The following is a 21,372-nucleotide window of genomic DNA, read 5'->3' on the forward strand; positions in this document are numbered from 1 at the left end:
AACAGTTAAAATACTTGATCTTATTAAGTGTAATTTAATAAGTACAGCCTTAGAAAAACTCACAATCATTGTCAACTGCTAATCATAACATGTCATTTTTAATCTGTTTGAAAAGGGTTTTAAGTTTGTTCATACCTCATTTTTTAGAGGTCCAACTAAGCTTATGATGGTGTTTAAACTCTTTGTAAGGAAACTGAATTTAGCTTGGCAATACAGAAGAATAGTGTCTTGTAATAGTAATGATTGTTTTAAAAAACAGTGTTTTCATAACACCACATAACGGCCTTATATAGAGATTTGAAAAAGCTTGTGAAACAGAATGGCATTAGCTTTACACAATGGAAAATAGAAAACACCTTTTTATAACTTATCTATTCAGGAAAATCCTAAAATCTTTGGTTAATAATTTATCTGTTAGGGTATGAAACCAGAAAAGAGTGGGGTGGGGGTAGTGTTTATGGAGACTACTGACAACACCAGTAAAATGTTTGTTTCTTATTGGATACGGAGAGATGTTTTGCAGTATCTCAAAATGAAATCAATATTACATATCACTGCATTGACTTGGTTTTGAATGACAGTTTGACAACAGAAATTATTAGTCCATACATTTTTTTTTAATTTTTATCTAGTTCCCACCCAAAGATTCCAACAATTTTTTGGATGCTGAAGGTACAAAAAAAATCCATTAGATCCATATTTATGTTTTATTGTTGCTTTCCAAATATCTAAGATCTATCCATTAGATACTTACATTGTTAGAATGTTAAAAACATTCTATATGAATAATAGTTATTAGTTAAAAAATTTTTGGGACTTTTTGGAGAAACTCAATCTCAGTCTGAGGTATAACAAAATGAGTTTTGTCACAACTGATGTTGTAGATTTATTGTCATGTATTCCATGTGAGAAAGGTTTAGAAGATTTTAAAGAAACCCTGGTTAAGGGTACATTTCTGACCTCAAGGTACATTCATTTTTTGCAGACATAATGGAATTGGTATTAAATAATAACTGCATTTGTTTTTAAATTAACTATGGGTGTAGCAAAGGGTTTGACTTGTACAGTCATATTTTTGAATATGGTATTATTATCTTTGGAAATTAAGTAAATTTGTCCACCTGAATTTGCAAAGTGTTTAGAGTTATTTGTCTGTTTTTGGGATGGCATATTCATCCTGTGGGTTGATACTGACAAAAACATATTAGAATTTATTGACTATATTGGGATGCATATTTTTTTTTAACATTTACTTATCGTTACAATTTTGATTCCATAAAATTTTCGGATGTATGGATTACCAACAAGTCTGAGGGTTTTGACTCTAATATTTTTAGAAAGAAAACATGTTTGAATAGTTATTTACATCTGGAAATTTGCCATACCATGCAATTTAACAAAAGCTTTGTTAAAGGGAACAACTAAGGAGGGTAGGGTGCCAGGATGGCTTCTGATTTTGCTATTTTTTTTTTACAGTAAATCAGTGAATGTATTTGAAACCTGAACCAGAGGTGACTTCACTTATTTACTATAAATGACTTCCACCATGCCATCCCAAATGCCAACTTTATCCAATATGTCGATGACTCACCCATAATCTGCTCTGCCACTTCCATTTCCTCATTAGCAAAACTAACCCAGGATGCCTTCTTTTCCCCTGAACAATGGATACTAGATAATCATCTTGCACTCAGTGCAACCAAGACTAAACTCATGTTATTTACCCCTTGTACAACTACTATCCTAGATAAAACCCTTTCTCTATCACCAGCCAAAACAATACCCTACTTGAAATAGTTTCCACTGCAAAACTATTAGGAGTTATCCTCGATGATCAGCTAAAATTTGATAGCCATCCACTAGTGAATATCAAAAAAACCCACAAGAAACTGGGCATGCTTTAACGCCAAAACCATTATATCTCTTCTTCCACCAGGCTCATTCTTGCTACCACATACCTTATCCCTTCCCTACTATACGGTGCCTCCATCCTTACTAATTTGCAATCTTCCCTCAAGTCAAAACTCTTCTCTTGTTACTATAAAATTTCAAGATTTGCAACAGGCCACAGATCCACTACCCATCACTGCATTTCCTTACACCAATTGAACTGGCTTGAGCTGCCCAATTACCTTACCTATATTCAACTTATCCAAGCACACAAACTTATTTTCAGCCCCACTCTCTCTGCCCATCACTTGCCTCTACCTTCCAAATGCATCTACCTGTTAGGCATCTATGATCCAGCTTCCAAAACTTAATAGACATATGTAAACCTGCACGACCACCAGGTAAACATCTTCTATCCTTCTCCCTAGCACATCAATGGAGTTCTTTCCCACCTCTCATCCAGACCATCAATAGTTTCTCTGCCTTCAAAACCTTGCTCCACTCCCACCTAACTTCACAATGGGAATGTTCTTGCTCCCATCCTGTATTACTTCCCTGACTTTAGCTTCTCTCCACTAGCTTAGCTTCTCTGTGAACAACCACCTATAGTCTTATAACGCCTAAGAATAATTTATAGGAACTAGCATTCTATGTTGAACTTTAATATGTCTGAAATTAATTCTTTTTAATGCATTGTACTAATTTGCTCTTGCAAATGCCAATTTGTTGTAACTTTGTAACTGTGTATTTTATAATTCTCATATATTTGTAATTGGCGTAACCTTACATACTTTAATATTTGTACTATTTGGAACTTTTCTCCCCAGGACTCCATTGAAAATGAGCTACTCGTGGCCCAATGGACCATCCTGGCAAACAAACTGCAAATAAATAAATAAATAAATAATGCAATATGTCAGAAAATAAATTAATTTGGATGTGGAATAAGGTATTATTCATTAAAAAAAAACCCAGGGAGCAGAAAGAATTTTTACAGTATACAGAACACCACGCACACACACTCACACACACACACACACACACACACACACACACACACACACACACACACACACACACACACACAGACTATAACAAAAATAGCTAAATGGTTGTATTTTAAGAAGTATGCCCATCCACTGAATGCACTGAAATGAAACCTTAAAACACAGAAACACCAAAATTATATTATATGTGATAGTAGTGGTAGTCAAGGTTGTGTAGTTTGCATAGCATGAAAACACTTGAGCTTTCAATACATCAATTACTCTTCATACGACTGGTCTAACAAAAGAAGAGTCAGTGAACATCACAGAACTCTCAACTCTAGTATTGAATATTGATTAATTAAATTATCATTCAGTCCAAACACATTTTCAGACATCTCTTTCTCTCTCTTCTCTGTTTTATTAAGGGGAAATGTATCTACCTATGCAGTATAATATTTAATTCATATATTGCATCCATGATAAAGGGAGACAGAAGTGGCTTCTGACAACAAAACTTAGTTGTCTTCAGGATTCTACAACATCCAGGCTTTAATATAATTCAGTATACAGATGTATGAGAATAAGGGTGCAATAGGAATGAGTATACCAGATAGAGATCTCAAGGAAGAAACACTGAAGTATTATTCACAAAAAGGGTAGTGGGTAATTAGAACATCATCTCAGACGTGGTACATGTCAAAAATAGTAAATGAATGAAAGAGAGCATGAAACAGGATTATGGACATTCTTGCAAAGATGGGAGCTGAGAGATATTAGCTAAGTATAAAGCACCTATAAAATATCACATACATAACGGGCAGAATGGGTTGAATTTGTAGTCATACTCTGCCTTTAATTTAATTGATTCTGCATTAAATATTTCTGTAGTTTGAGGCAGGATTTATAACTAATTAACAATTCCTAGCTGTAAATGGCAGAACTGAAAGAACCTTGTTTTCATTATAAATTTTACAGACTCTAATATAATGGTTGTGGTCTAATCCTTCCCTTCAAAACAAGCAAGCTATTCTATTGTATGTGCCTGCATGTCATTATAACAACCACGGAGTATTACACTTTAAGTTAGAATTCAAGATACCTTATCTATTCTGTCTATAGAAGCCAGTGTCAGCAGTTTTCAGTCACGATCAAGATCAATCTCCTTACGAGACAAGTTGAAGTTTCTCTTTTAAATTAATTCCTCAGCACCTTTGACAAACACTTCCATCTACACAGTGCATAAGTTGATGGTATGGAATGGTAAATATATCACTTTACCTTCACTTTCCAATTACAGTTATAAAAAGAGAGCAATTCAGCTGTGTGTCTGTTTTAAAAGAATAAGCGATTCCCTTTCCACTGACAGAAGAGACTGGTGTTAGGATAAGGTACTAATTTTATTTTATTTTATTCCATAATGTATCATAGTAACATTGTTTCATAGTTTACTATGGGTAGCATTAAAAATAATATATAATTCATGTTTAGACTTGGGTTCCATCTTAAAAAGTCTGGATTATCTTGGCATTACATCAGAGGTGGTAATGAAAAAACTTTGACTATATAGGCAAGAAATAAATGACCATCTTTGTGGCAAAAGTGAGGTATATGCAGAGTTTAATCTGTTTCCCTGGGAGTGGATTTACAGTTCCTCATCCATTTATCCAAATTATTTTTGAAGACAGTGATATAATGGCTTTATTTTATAAAGATAGGAAGTTTAATCCATGGACCAGGTAGCCTTTGGGATATGAATCTGTCTTACAAGCAAGTTCTGTTAGAGTCATAGTTAAGGTTTAGATCCATGAAACGCTTAACCCTTGTGTAATTTTTCTTGGGAAAATGTAACATTTCATCATGGCTGGATCAGAAAATGTCTAGTTGGTCAAGCATAAGTCACCAATAAATAAACGCTATGAGACTGAGTAAAAGGATAAGGCCTTTAATCAGTCTGCATAAGACATGTGTCTTAAGCTTTGTATTTATTTATTTATTTATTTATTTCCAGTTTGATTACCAGGGAAGTCCACTGGGCCTAAATGTCCCATTTTCAGTGGAGACCCGGGGAGAAAAGCTCCAAGATGCATAATGCAGTGAAGATACAAAAGTATAAAAGATACATTACATAGAACAGTTTACAAATATGTACATTCAATGTTCAATTTTTTAGTGAGAACCATCTGGAGCTGCTCCACTTGGTGTAAGTACCTGACTAGGTACATACAGAAGGGAACATGGTACTCAATTATGAGCCTGATGAGGCCCGAGCACAATGATACTATGACTTCCTTTGAACTTGATGACATTTTACAGACTGACTCTTGCCCATAAAGGACATGAATAGTAGCCTGGAAGTGAATTTATAGTTCCCCATCCATTTATCCAAATTCTTTTTAAAGGGAATGGCTGTTTTACGAAGATGGAAAGCTTATTCCATAGATGAGGTAGTTTTTAGGATATGAAACTGTCTCTCCAGCAAGTTGTGTTAGACTCACAATTAAGGTTCAGGTCCATGGAATGCTTAACCCTTGTGTAATTATTTTCATGAATATGTAACATTTTCATCAGGGCTGGATCAGAGACTGCCTTGTAGGTCAGGAATAAGTTGCCTTTCAATAAACTATATGAGATGGAGTAAAAGGATAATGCCTTTAGTTCATCTGCATAAGACACATGCCATATGTTTTGTATTATTTAGTGAGAAACCCATGGGGCTGCTCCAGTTGGTGTGTCTGGTTAGGTACATGCAGAAGAGAACATTGTACTTGACTATGTGCCTCAAGAGGGCCAAGTACAATGGCACTATGACTTTCTTTGATCATGATGCCATGCCTTTACTTATAAGCCACACAGAAGCATATCTACACTATCACAGCTACCTGGTGGTCAAAGTTTAGGGTACTACCTATATGAGTTCCTAGGTCACTCAGCACTAGGTCAACTTTTAGGGGTCTGCAATCAATATTATAATTTGCAGAGATATCAGATTTACTGAAGGGAATGATTAGGCATTTTTTTAGTAGTTAGTCTCAGACCATGGTTTTGGCCAGTCATTTGTCATTTTTTGGCCTGTTTATAGGATGTCAACATTGTTTGGAGATTCAATGCTTGCACCCAGCTTACAGTCATTAATGAACTTGGTGACCCAGATAATTAAAAAAGCCTTATGGTTATCTTTCACCTGGAGGCTATTTTTGCATCATAGTTTGCTTTAGAAGATAGGAACAGCTCTCTAATTTGTTTAGACTGGTGTCTGTCTTTCTGCACCATTTTGTCTGCTCCTTCATGGCTTCCTGAGGATTTTTTTTCTGTTTGTTGAATAGCCTATTTATGCTAGGTGTCCACCAGAGTGGTTTATTTTTGCCAGTATCGTGGGTTTGGCTTAGTCTGTTACTGTATCTTCTCTGCAGCTATGAATGTGGTTGTGCAATGCTTTTGTGTACAACTCAGTGTAGGCCACAGTGTCATCTGGGTTTGGAGGGCTTGGAAGTTTGATAAGCTGTTACATTACTTGAGATAACTGGCCTTAGCAAAGTTCTTAACAGGTTTGGAGTTTGATGGGGGATCTAGGTTAGTTTTAATACTAAAGGAGATAATTTTGTGCTCAGATCTTACAAAGCATGTATCATTGAATGGCATGGAGCAGCATTCCCCCATTTTCTTGATACTAGGTCTAGGATATTTTTTACTTCTAGTTGGGGAGCTAACTAGTTTCTCCAGGGTGTATGCATTAACGGAGTCCAAAAACCTCTGAACATGTAAATTATAGGTTGTATAAGTCTCACAGTTTATGGAGGCATAGGTAAAATCACCCATAACTATGGCATTATGCTGAATGTTAAGAGATTCTAGTAGGTTTAGGTAGGAGATGTGGTTTCCAGACTTGTGTTAGGGGGACTTGTAACTAGCTTGGATATGATATGGGTTCACACCTATTGTTAGTTGAGCATGGATCAGCTCAACCTTGTTGTGTTGTTGGACCAGTCTAGCAGTATATTTGTCCTTTTATGAACATTGAAACACCTCTTCCTTTTGTTTTATCCTGAGCTGAGGGGGATCAAAATGTATGAAAGGCATTGTACCCTTTGATAGCTGAGGTGCCTTCCATGGTTCTGAACCATGTTTCCATGACTACACACATTTTTGCTTTCTCAGGATTTAGGAGTGTTTCCAGGGAGTGCAGTGTTTTTATATAAACTCCTAGTGTTAAGCAGCAGTACCATTAGGTTGTTGTGAGTGATTTTTGTTATGTTGTAGGGTTTAAAAACTTGGCATGGCCTATAAAGGCACTGTGACGATAGATAAAATGTTTGCCTTTATCCAAAGCCAAATGGTGACAAGTGAAAACCATCTCTGGTAAAGCATTGTGGCTTATCAATTATGTCTTCCTAGGCTGACAGATAATGAGCCAATTGTTGAAGTCAGTCATTTTTTGCTGACACATTACCATCATCATCAGTGAAGGTAGGATGCTACTCAAGGCTAGATTCATACCCAACTGGGACACAGATATCAGAGAGTTCCATCATGTCTCTCTTCCTATAGTCCAGTGAAGTACGTCTTAGGTTGTTTATGTCCACATGGGCTATGACTGGGTCATACTGGTACTTGTGGGTTGAAGACCTAAGTAAATGCATGATTTGGCAGATCCTGGCTCCAGTCAGACAGGTCACTGTGATTTTCTCCTTGTTTAGCCTGGTAAGGGAGATATCAGTATGGCTTATAATGGAATTCCCAATAACTAGAATGTTTGTCTGTGTGGTGTTGTTCCGAACTAACTTGAAAGTGAGGCCACTATGATTCTTCAGAGTTATGTGTTTTGTGAGGTGCTCTATTTTTTCTGTGTGTGCAGGGCAAGTGAGAGATGTTTTTTGGAGCTATTGGAGGTTTGGGTAATTTACAAGTGAGTACATCCTCATATGTGGGTCTATGTGTGTGCTCCTTAGTGATGGTAGTGAGTGTTTTGGGTGTAATGCTAACAACCTGGTTTGCATTTTTCGTGTATGTATGTGAGAGCTTTCCCTCCAATGACATTGTGTATCTAGATCTCGCACACACTGTGTTTGTCTGTTCTAAAATTAAATGGTTGTCAGTGAACATGAGACAGTTACTACACTGCCTCAGGATGCCCACATCTACCAGGGAAGAAAAAGAGGTGACTGGGAAGCAGCTGCCCATTATACCAGATCCTTAGTAGACGAGAAGACGTAGGGGAGTGTCACTTAAAGATCTAAGTGAGAGTATTTAATAGTATACAATTAGATAACCTGCAGTGGTGCTGCCCTTTGTGCAAACTTGCAGCTCGTTGAGCAGCTATGAATAGTGGGAGACTATGAAGAGAGTTTCATAGAGAGGATTTGAAACTGGAGAGGTTTGCTTATATACAAGACTTTTACACCAGCAGGATGAAAGACTTTTACAGTTAAGCCCTCAGACCAATCAGATAAACGCCACACAGTATGTCTAACATCAGCAGTTACTAACTCAGAAGGGTTGAATCTATGCTCTGCTTCCACTAGAGTGCAGAATAAAACCCTTGTAATTTAAAATGAACTGGTTTTGAGCTCAAGTGCAGCAACAAATGATTTACAACAAAAGACAGAACTCCTGCAGTATCAGACAGGTGACTGCTGGAGATGTTGGGAGGATGACACATGTATACATGTTTTGAATTAGTGAGACCAATATAAGAAAAGTGTGTTTTATAATTAGAAAACATTCATAAGAAACAAGCCCTCAGTACTGGAAATTTATATTGTCAGGACCATGAAGGAAAAGACTGGGTTGAACAGAAAAGGAGAACAACAAACTGCTAACACTGAGGCAACTGGTCATTGGTGTTACTGTCAAAGGTTGGAAGGGGATCTTTTATGGTAGCACTAATTGATTAGAATGAATAATATGAGATCATACAGAAGGGTCTTAAAATATAGGTAGATTGGAGGAATTCAGAGATGAAAAACAAATTTCTCAAAGAAGATGGTTTCTATAACTTATAGACAATGTTTCCTAGTATATTGCATTGCTTTTTAACTAAGAGTATATAATTTATGTATATGTACACTGTTTTTGACTGTGGATGTGAATGCTGTGTTGCCTAATTAGAAAATTGTAGAGAAGTTATTTGCAAAGTTTGATTTTTATTAAACAATAATAATGTGTAAATTAACATCCTGACTTTACTGTAAATTATGTTCAGCAAACACACACACACATCTAATTGTATTAAGTACAATGTATAACACCCCAAAGATCTTTACACTTTGAACAATATTGTTATATAGATAGATAGATAAAGTTCCTAAAATAGCAGATTAAAAATAAAAGCACAAAACTATAAACCCAATACACAAACCTCATGGTTGTTGCATTTGTTACAGAGTATATAGTAGTCAGATATCACTTAAAAATCACACTTGTCTTGTTACTTGTGAATTCTAGGCACAGGAAGAAAATAAACTACAGCACAAATCCTCAGATGCTAATTCCTCTTCTATAAAATAACTGATGAAAAACTCGAGCAGACATAGTAAGTAGAGCAAGAGCCCACTTGCCCTCTTTATTAATGGGTACTAACCCTAACCTTTGCCCTTCCCACAACCCTAACCCTACACCTTACCTTCATAAAAACCTTGCCGTAATACTACCACTGTTCAGACAAATTTGAGACTAGCCTGAAGGATAGAGGGGTTTATTGTCAATATGTTCTGTGTGGAGTCTGCATGTCTTCTCTTTGTTCTTATGGATTTCCTTCAGCTGCTCCAGTTTCCTTCCACATTCCAAGGACATGCAGGATGGGCACTGGACACTCTAAACTGGCTGTAGGTTTGAGTGCATGTGTGTGGTATGGAAGAACAACTGTGGCAAGGCTAGCCACCTGGCAATGTGAACATTGGCTGTAGATGATTGCCACTGTTGAAGTAACATCCCAACACCATGTGCAAAAATAGGAACATAGGAGGTTACTAGGCTAACAGCTCTAGAGCGCTTACAAGCCTAGCCATGTTAATCCCAAGTTGCCCTAATTGTCCTTGATTAGAAGGGCATAATTTGCAGAGCAAGTCTATGATCAACAGTGACTTCCCCTGTACATGAGGGACATGGGTGCCAACCCCGGGGCACATTTCCTGTCTTCCATCCATTTGTCTAATTTGCACTTGAATAGAATCAGAGAAGAGCTCTGCTTCATGTGAATTAGAAGTCTGTTCCAGAGGAGCAACGATCTGTGGGAAATATATCTGTCTCTCCAGCATGTTCTTTTTATGTCACAGGCTAGGTAAAGATCCCTAGAGCTAGTGACTCTTGTGCCATTTGAATTGTAGTTGTGCAGCTTTTCCATTAGGGCAGGATCAGAGACTGTCCTGTAGGCCAGGCACAAGTTATCTCTCAGCAGCCTATAAGATACAGAGTGCAGTGAGATTGCTTTCAGCCTATCCATGTAAGTCATGATTTGGAGGCCTTGTATTTTCTTGGTGAGTAACCTATAGAGTCTCTCCAGCTGCTGCAGGTGTCTGGTGAGGTAAATGCAGAAGGGAGCATTGTACTCTGTTAGTGGTCTGATGAGGGTTGAGTACAGTGGAGTTATAACATCCTTAGACCTGGATGTGATGCTATTACTTATGAGATGCACAATGTAAAAGGCTTTCCTTACCATTGTGGAAACTTGGTGGTCTCAGTTCAGATTGCTATCAACCGGTGTCCCCAAATCTCGCATCACTGGGTTTGAACTTGGGGTGGGGGGGCTGTTGATATTGTAATTACCAGGGAATTCTGCTTTGCTAAAGGGAATAATAATGCACTTTTTTGCATTTACTTTTAGTCCGTGGCTTTGAAACCAGTCATTTGTCTGTGTTATCCTCGGCTGTAATATGTTAACATTCTTGGGGGACATGGTGATTGCACCCAATTTACAATCATCAGCAAACTTGGTAAGCCAAAGGCCATCTACTTTAACCTGGACTTCTGAGAAATAGATTCCAAACAGTAAAGGATCAGCACAGATTCTTACAGTATGCCACTGGTGAATGGTCTACTAGTAGCGGTGGAGTCATCAACTTTGACAGTATGTTTTCTGTTGGTGAGCCAGTTACCTACCCATCTAATGATGTAAAACCTAGTCCCCAGCTGTTAAAGTTTCTCAATGATACCTGAGTGGGGGATTGTGTCAAAAGCCTTGGGTAGGTCAACATAGGTGGTATGCACTCTCTTACCTTCATCCAGGGCTTTGGTGGCTTTCTCTCTGAAGTCTCAAGCATGATCTACCCATAATGAAGCCAAACTGGGTTGGGTCTAAAGTTTGAAAATTGCCTATGTCCTTGTTGGTAAGGTCCATGACCTTGCAGATGAGGCTAGATAGACTTATGTGTCTATAATTTCCAGTGATGATTGATGGTCTTCTTTGTACAAGGCAGTTACTGTTGGCATTCTTTATTCTGCTGGAACAATGATCTCAGGCTATGGTTAAAGAGAACTCCAAGTGAGTCCACTAGGTCCTGTTTTAGATTGCTTAGTAAGCAATCTGGTATGTTATCTGGTCCCAATGAATGCATGTTTTTGGCCTTGGAGAGCGCAGATATGACCTGATCTCGAAAGGTGTTAGGCAGAGTACTGGTATCAGTTATGCTTTTGGGTATGGTTGTTGGGGACAGGGGGATAAAGTCTGTGACAAATCTGTCAGCTAGCTGGTTGGCAATCTCCTCCAGTATAGTATGAGTGGTACCATTCACTACCAGTTCGGCACATAGCTGGGCATTCCATTTTAGATTTCAGGCGCAGTTAAAGAATGTCTTATGATTATCCTTAGCTAGAGATGCTATTCTAACTTCACTATTAGATTTAAAGGAATGTACAAAATTTCTGATTTGCTTGCTCAAACTGTGGAGGGAATTCTTTCTTTGCTGATTCAGCTCCCTCGTGTTCCTAGATATCAGTTTCTTCCTCTTGTTATATAACCTTTTAATACTTGAGGTCCACCAGGGTCGATTGTTTTTTCAGGAAGACCTGGTTTTGATCCGATTAGGCACAGCCGAATTTATACAGTTGCTTAAATGTTTATACAGGGCATTTGTGTACACCTCTGCATAGGAGTCATTATTGTCTCTGATTGCGGGGGGTATGAAACTTTTTATACCATTTTTTAGTAGGCTGTAGTTTGCTTTGGAAAAATATTTTAGTGTGTTTCCTCCTGTGGGGGTGTCAAGTCTAATAGTTACTTCAAACAAGACTGATTTATGGTCCATCCTTACCAGAGAGGGCTTCATCTGGGGGGGGGGGTGCAGTCACTTCCCTAGCAGATTTGTGCTTGTATATGTCACCAAGTCAAAGGAAGGATAGTTAAAATCTCTTATGGCTAACGTGTTTGGCTGTATGGCGAATGTCTCCATTAAGTCCAAGTAGGCAGTGTGTTTTTCCTGGTTCATGGTGGGGGACCTATAGATAGCAATGATGTGGTAGGATATTTTACCTACAGTTAATTGAACATGGTGTAGTTCAAGAGTTTCATACTGTCTGACCAGTTTTGAGGTGCACTTGGCTTTAATGGAGATGGATACAACTTCACCTTTGGTTTTCTCATACTCATTTTGAGGTCTCAACATGTTGAAGGCATTGCCTTGTATGGTTGTGGTGCTCTATGCAGCCCTGAACCATGTCTAAGATATATATATATATATATATATATATATATATATATATATATATATATATATATATATATATATATATGTGTGTGTGTGTGTGTGTGTGTATATATATATATATATATATATATATATATATATATGTGTGTGTGTGTGTGTGTGTGTGTGTGTGTGTATGTGTATATATATATCTACATATATATATATATATATATATGTGTGTGTGTGTGTGTGTGTGTGTGTGTGTGTGCATATGTTCATATATGCACACATGCACATGTATACATCCATATATACTATCTAATCCTCATCCTTTTTCTTTAGATGATGGATATATGAGAATAATCTTTTTTATGGATACAAATTGTACATGGAAGTTGTTCATAGGATCATAGGAGGTTACATGTCTATTGGCCACAAGGCCTCTACAAGCCTAACCATGTTATACCCATGTTCCCTTATGGACTAAGATATATAGTCTATGTTTGCATGAGAATCTAAGATCAATACCAGATGCCCCTGTCTAAGAGGGACATGGGTGAAACCCCCAGTGTAAATGTATGTTTTCCCATCAAATGGTCCAGGTTACACTTAAATAGGGTCATTGAGGAGCTGTGTCATTGAGAAGTTTTGTTTTACATGAATTGGGAGTTTGTTTCAGAGGTGTGGCAACCTCGGGGAGACATATTTGTGTCACCAGCATGTCCTGTAGAGTGAGTGAATCCTGTCCCATTGGATCTGTGGATGTGCAGCAGCTTCATCAAGGAAGGGTCTGAGACTGCTCTATGTGCCAGGTGCAAGTCGCCTCTAAGCAGTCTATATGATACTGAGTAAAGTGATTGAGCCTTCAGTCTGTCAGTGTAGGTCATGTGTTGCAGGCCCTGAATTTTCTTGGTGATAAACCTCTGAGGTCTCTCCAGTTGCTGCAGATGTCTGGTGAGGTACATACAGAAGGGAGCATCGTACTCTATTATTGGTCTGATGAGAGCTGAGTAAAGGGGAGCTATAACCTCCTTAGCTTTGGATGCTATACCTTTGCTTATGATGTGTGCAACGTACAAAGCCTTTGTTACTGCTATGGATACTTGATGAGCAAAATTAAGGCTGTTATCAACTTGTATTCTTAAATCTTTCACTACTGGGTTTGAACTTAGGGCGATATTATTAATGCTGTAATTAGGAGGGGTTTCTCCTTTGCCAAAGGGGATGATAATGCATTTTTTTGTGTTTAGTTTAAGTACATGGCTTTGACACCAATCATTGCCTTTGTAAGCTCATTTTGTAGTATATTGACATCTTTGGGGGAATTCAATGATTGCACCCAGTTTGCAGTCATTAGCAAACTTGGTAAGCCATAGGCCATCTATTTTTGCCCGGACGTCTGAAAAATAGATATCAAACAGTAGGGGGCCTAGCACAGATCCCTGTGGTACACCACTGGTAACAAATCTGCTAGTACAGTTGGCATTCTCTGTTTTTACTGCATGTGTTCTGTTTGTGAGCCAGTTGGCAACCCATCTAGTGATGTAATGGTTAAGCCCAAGTTTTTTTTTAAATTTCTACAAATCTGTTGGGTTTATAATACCATGATGGGAATGGGCTCCGTTCCTAAGTTAAAGTATGATTAAAGTTCATGAAATTGTTTCAGTCTTTGATGTCAGCCAAAAGTGCTCTTCACAGTACCTGCAATGTGCCCAGTAATGACTCTTTCTGCAATTCTTATGGAGTTACATGTATTGGTAACATATCCAAGTACGATTGTAAACTCTTTTTTATAAGACCTGTTGCTCCTACTACTATTGCAACTGTCTGGGTATGTTTCTTCCACATTGCTCTCATTTCTCCCTGCAAATCCTGATATTTTCTGACTTTTGTGTCTCTCTGTAAACAAGACACTGTAGTCACTGGGTGTGTTGATTTTAATGAGCAATGCTACTTTTGTCTTCTTTTCATGATCCACTATATCTGGTTTTCTAGCATCTACCTTTTGAACTGTTGGTAATGGGTGATCCCATGTGATGTAGACTTCATCATTTTCTATGATGCTTTCTGGCTCCTGTTTCTACTGTTTTTCAGCCACTTCGATACCATAATGTTTGCACAATCAACAGTGCAAAAGTATTGCCACATCATTATGCCTTTCAGTATACAGAACTTCTGCCATTAGCATTTCACAGCCAGCAACAAGGCGTGCAACTGTTTGCAATTCTGTTTTACAAAACCTACAATTGTCTGTTTTTCCCACATGTTCAGTGGACTTTGTAAACCAACATGTATGTAGCCCTCTATCGTGGGCCACCAATATTAACCTTTAATCTCCTGATTTTAAATTCACCTCTCCTTAACCATTCCTGCATTTGATCCTGATCAACCTGAGGTTCTTCCATAAGTTTTTTTATACTTGAAACTGTATTTATGCCTTTGCCACATTTCCTGCCTTCTCATCTGGTCCTGCTTTCTTTTGTTTTTTTGCACATTCAGTTGCTGCCTGATTTTTATCTATTTCTGGTTTGATTTCCATTCCTGTTTGACACTGATATGCTTCTGCTAGTCTAAGCAGGGAAGTCACTGTATATCTTTTCTCTTCATGTTTCAAAACTTTTATTATATTTGGATCTTGTGAGGTCAGCAAATATGTGTGGAGTTCCACGATTGCAGATCAATACATGTAATCAATTTCAATTAGGCCCGTCCCTCCTTCAGAACGGGGAATATATAATCTTGGTATACACTGATTTTATAAATGATTTAGTGATATTTAGTGAGCATGAAGCATCCTTCTTTTCCTCTCTAACCTATCCAACACATTTTGGGGCCAGTCATTCACTCCAAAACTGTAAGGACAGGAAGAGCAAATTGGTTTATAGCTTGAATTTTGTTCCTAGATGTCAATGCTGTTTTCAGGATTAATTTAAGTCTTCTAAAGTATTCCTTACTAAATTTTATTCACAGTTGTTCATGTTTTGTTGTTGATCCTTCATTAGTTCCCAAGTATTAATACACTCCATCTTGCTCAAGTTCTTTTATATCACATTCTTGTCCCAAACTGATGTGTTCTTGGTGCTGCAGTTTTCCTGCTTTTCCACATTTATCAAGACCAAATGACATACTTATATCATCCAAAAAGTTTTGATAAATTGTAATTGTGCTTTCAGTTCCTCATCTGATGAGCTATACAGTTTTAAATCATTGACGAAAAGATGAAAAGTCTTTATACTTTGTTGTTTTCTAGGAGCCAAATTATAGCCATGGCCTAAGCTGTTAATTAGCTTAATGGGTTAAGGGCAAGACAGAATAGCAGCGGTGACAGAGATTTGACCTGGAATATCCCCCTTTGAATTTTTATCCCAGGAATAATAACTTGTCCTTTATCATGGCTTAATTGCAAAGTGACCTGCAACTAGTTGATGGTCACTGTTATGTAGTTGATAAATGTAGGCGTGTCTTATACAGTTTTAAACACTCTTTTATCCATGAATGTGGGACACTGTCAAATGATTTTTGTAGTCAATCCATGCCATACTTAGATTCTTTCCCTTTTTACAGTTCTCCACTATGAATTTATTTAACAACAAATGATCCTTTGTTCCCTATGACTTTCTTTTATTGCCCTTTTGTTCTACTACCATAATTCAGTTTTCTTCTAAATGACTATAAACTCTGTCAGCATCAATTCGGGTTAATATGTTGTTGGAAGGCAAGTTATTGGTCTATAATTTTTAGGGTTGCTTGGAGGTTCACTCTTAAGTAGGAGTGTTGTTTTTAACTGTTGTTAGTAAGGTAGGTGTCTGTTCAGGGTGCACATATAAATAGTTCTTACTCATGGCTAAATTTTTGTGCAAAGATGTTAATACTTTTAACCAGAAGTTAGATACTGCATCTGGGCCTGGGGTTTTCCAATTAGAGGATTTTCTTAACTTTGTTTCCATCTCGTTGGCTGTTACCTCATCCCATTTCATATCTTGTACCTTTAAACTTCTTATTATTTCTTTTACTTCTTCTATCAATTTAGCATCTTTGTTATGTTCCACAGGATCTTCATAAATACTTCTCCAAAATATATCTATTTCTTCTTTTTTTGATGGTCTTTCAATTTCTTTTACCTTGTTTCCCAATTCTCTATAAAACTTTTTTGGGGCATCAATAAATTGCTTATTTTGTACTTTTCCTTTATATTTATCTGCATATCTTCTAAGTTTATCCACCTGTGCTGAAATTTATAGTTTGCTATTTGCGACAGTGCATGATAGATCCTGATCTGTTCTAATACTGCACATTGCTTTTATCACATCTATCTTTCTAAGTGTTTTTGTTGATCTGTTCCCCCTTCTATACTCTTCTAAAAGTGACACTTCTTGTCTCAGTTGCTTTATAGTTTTCTCTATTTGATACTTCCATGATGGTATTCGATTTCTCCCCTTCCTTTCCCTCACTACCCTATGTTCCTGTGGTAGAACTTTATCAGTTATTAATTTAGCTGCACAATAATATATCCTGCTTACTTCTATTATACTGCATGGATCTCTATGGACAGTCCTAATTACAGTGTTATTTGTTTTATCAAACTTCTGACTTTTTCGGTTTTATTGACCTTCTGCAGTCTATTTCTTTCATTGATCTTAATATATCTATCTAGCTCAATTAAATCAAGCAACTCTTCTCTTAGCTCATTTTCTTCTAAACTGAAGGCACAGTTTTTTGTTTTCCATTTCCTGCGCAAATTCTTTTGAAAGTTCTTTTGCATCATCCTGTGACACATTTTCTTCAATTTCATCCTGTGCCATCCTTTACTCTGTCATATGGGAAATCACTGGCCTATCACTCCTCAACACTAACTGCATCAGAGTTTCCAGTTTCCTGTTCCTTCCCTTGCTGTCCAGCTTCAACTGAACATTTTTATTGGTTTCCTGTGGAAGGATCCAACATATTTTGTTATGGCACCTGACCGATTGTTTCCCATTCCACTGGTTTCCCCTTAATTGAGATGTCCGTTGCTCTATCCTGTTGTGGTGCTTTCTGAATTAAGATTTTCTACGTTGAATCCTTCAGGTACTCCATAACCTCAGTTTCTATTTCTTTAACTTCTCCATTACTAATCTCCTTTAGTACTTTTCCTTTTTGTCTTCTTATTTTTTGTATTGTAACATTTTTCATGTCCTGATTCCTTTGCCTGTATTTCAATTCAAATATCTTTGGTGCTGCTCTTTTTGTATTGATTAATTTTACTTTCTCCTTTGCATAGATATTACACCATATTAAATCTCTTTTCTTTTCCCATGTCCATATTTCTTCTTCAGATGTCTCTGATCTTCCTGTTTCTCCTTACATTGGGAAACCATTCCCTCATGCTGTGATGTAACCTGTGTTAGAACTTCTACACGAAATCCTTCAGTTCGCAGGCATTCCATAACTTCAACTTCTATTTTTTAACTTCTACTTTACTAATCTTCTTTTCTACATTCCCTCTTTGTGGTATTATTTTTTTCTTGTGAAAGTTTCCATATCTAGATGCCATTGCCTGTATTTCTCTTTGAATATCTTTGGGGCTGCCTTCTTCATATTGATTAATTTGGCTTTTGACTTTGCATAAATATTGCACCATATCAAATCTCTCTTTCTTTCCCATGTCCATATTTCTTTTTTATATTTTTCATGAATCCCTAGGTCTTGTTTATATTTTTGCACTTCTACAGATGCTTCTTTTTCCAAACAGATCAAAGTTTCTTGGTCTATATACTGTTTTTCACAAACCTGTGTATTAATGAACACAAATTTTTATTTGACACTTCTGACAGCTTTTCTTTTGGAAGTATTTTTTTCCCTCTAATTTCTCTCTTAATCTATTTGTCTATCTTATGTCTGGAAATTCTGGGCTTTTTGTATAATAGTAACAATACATAATTTCTTTCTTATCCTCAATAGTCCACTCTATCATCTTTATGGCTCTTTTTTGGCCTATCAGTTTTTGTGATTTTTGCGGACTGCTACTTCCTTTTACAACAGGGGGGACATCCTGCCTCGGGCCTGGCCTGGCCTAATTGTAGGAATATTTCCATATTTTAAGGATTCTACACTGTCATTTTTTTTCTAGTCCTGGCACCAGTGTGCCTACCAGGATTGGGCACTTTTTTTTATCCTGGGTCTTGTGCACCCAGCTATCTTTTTTTAATTTTTGACCTACTTCTGTCCATGATATATGCTATAAATACAGTCTATATATCAGTGGCATCTTGGTGAGATTTTCTGAAAAACAGGGTACACTTCATAAAGGGACTCACCAAGACTTGAGAATGAATTCAGTCTCAGCAATACTACTCTTCTTTGCTTGCTGACTTATCATCTCTCCATTCGGACCCTCACCTGGGTGAGTTTCTCAATAATGCCTTGTTGAGGGATTGTGTCAGAGGCATTGGACAGCTCAAGGTAGACAGTATGAACTGTTATGCCTTCATCCGGGGCATTGGTGACATTCTTGAAGAAGTCCATCAGGTTTAACAGGCAAGATCTGCCCCTAACGAAGCCAAACTGGTTTGGTTCAAAAGTTTGAAGGTCACCTATATCCTATATCCTTGCTGATAAAATCCATGATGATTTTCTTTGCGGCTTTGCAGATAAAGCTGGTTAGGCTTATGGGTCTATAGTTCCCGTGGTCTGTTGAGGGAACCCCCTTTGAGCAAGGGGATTACAGTTGCTTTCTTCCAATCAGCTGGGACAAAGCCAGTGCTTAGACTGAGAATGAAAAGTGTACTCAGTGCTTCTGATAACTCATGTTTTAGACCCATTAATAGGTAGCCTGAGATGTTGTCCATTCTCATAAATGCTGTGTTTTTCACCTTGGAGAGTGTGGCTATGACCTTCTCTCTTGAAATACTAGCAGGGGACTGGTGACAGGTATGTTATGGGGTATGATTGGTGGAAACAGTGGGAAGTGATGTTTTCACCAAACCTGTCCACTAGCAGGTTGGCAATGTCTTCAGGTTCAGTATAAGTGGTGCCATCCGCAGCTAGTTCTGCACAAAGCTAGGCCTTCCCTTTTAGATTTTGGACATAGATAAAATATGCATTGTGATTTATCTTGGCAAGGGATGCTAATTTAGTTTCCTAATTTAATTTTCCTTTGTTGGGATCATTCCCTCTTGCTGGGACCATTCCCTCTTATTTTGGGCAGCAGTTTCTTTCTCTTATTGTATAATTTATTAATGTTGGATGGCCACCAAGGTGGCTTAATTTTTCATGAGGCTCTTTATTTGATCTGTTTTGGTACGGTTGAGTCCATACATTTACATAGTTGTTTATACAGGACATTTGTGTATGCCACAGTATAGGGGTAATTGCTGTCAGTGTTGGCAGAGGGCCTGAAACTACTGATGCCATCACTCAGTAGTCTATAGTTTGCTTTGCAGAAATGTTTTAACCTTTTTGCTTCTGAAGGTGGTTCAGGTACAATTGTTACTTCAATGGAGACTGATTTATGACTGGACTTTACCAGGGAGGGCCCCACACATAGGGTAGTGCAGCAATCATCCCATGTTGGTGAGCACTATGTCAAGAATGTTAGAGCCCCCTTGTAGGGGTGCTGACTATCTGGTATAGAGGATTTGTGTTAACAAAGTTCAGGAACCTTTGGGCAAGCAAGTTTGTGCTCATATATGTTACCCAATTGATGGATGAGGTTTGGAACATTGTCAGACTCTCTGTGGTTCAACTCACTTTTTTGGTTTATACAGTTTTTCTGCTTTATTTGATTAAAGTCACCCATGACCAGGGTATTTGGCTGCACTAAGTGTGACTAAAGTAGATCCGGGTAGGCTGTGTGGTTTTCATGGTTCAGGGTGGGGGACCTATAGCTAACAATGATGTGGAGGGGGATCTTTGCTATAGTTAGTTGGACTTGGAGTAACTCTAGGGATTCATACTGTTTAACCAGTCTAGAGGTGTTATATGTCTTTAATGAAGATGGATACTCTTCCGCCCTTGTTTTTTTTCCCATTAGGTGTGTGGTCTGAACTTGTGGAAGGCACTGTGGCCCTACATTACTGGGGTACTCTCTAAAACCTTGAACCATGTCTCTGTGACTGCACAGACATCAGCATCTTCCAGGTGAGAAGTACTTCAAGTGAGCCTAGTTTCTGATTTAGACTCCTAGCATCAATCAGCATAACCATGAGTTTATTTCTGGAGGAAATTTTTACATCAGGAATTTTGTTCTTATGACATTGCCTAAAATGCATTATGGGGGCGGCAAGTACCTTGCCAGCAACCTAAAGCCTAGAGGCGACAGGTGAAGACCATCTCTGGCAAAGCAGTGTGGTCTGTCGATTATATCATTCCAGGTTGTTAGATACCGGATCCCCCTGGATTGACACCAGAAGTTAAATCAATTGTTGAAATCAATCATTTTTTGTTCGTCTCACTGATTACTTTCAGCATATCCAGATCTATGGCAAAGAATTCTTGTCTGCAGAAGCTGTTCTCTGGAATGTTTTTGTTTTGTTTTGTTTTGTTAATTAGCACATCTTCTTGTAAGTAAAATGGGAAAACGTTTAGTAGCCTAATTAACTTTACTTGTTTATGCTGGAAACATTATATTCAGACTTACTGCACACAGAGAAAATAACATAGGATTATATTGTTATAAATATATTTCTTTCGGTCTTCTTAAACTACTATATATTCCCTTTGCAATTAATTGCATTTAATTCAGATCGGCACTACTTCATAGCATCATATCTGTAATGTGTGAAACTATGGTAGCTTGTTTGACAATGAAGTCAAAATTAGCTAGAATTATATGTTCCCATTCGAAACATAAATATAGCACAAACCTCAGTAATTATACATATTTAATTCTTACA

Source organism: Protopterus annectens, chromosome 5.part1 (genome assembly GCF_019279795.1).
Source record: "Protopterus annectens isolate FY-2018-M chromosome 5.part1, PAN1.0, whole genome shotgun sequence".
Taxonomy (NCBI): domain Eukaryota; kingdom Metazoa; phylum Chordata; order Ceratodontiformes; family Protopteridae; genus Protopterus; species Protopterus annectens.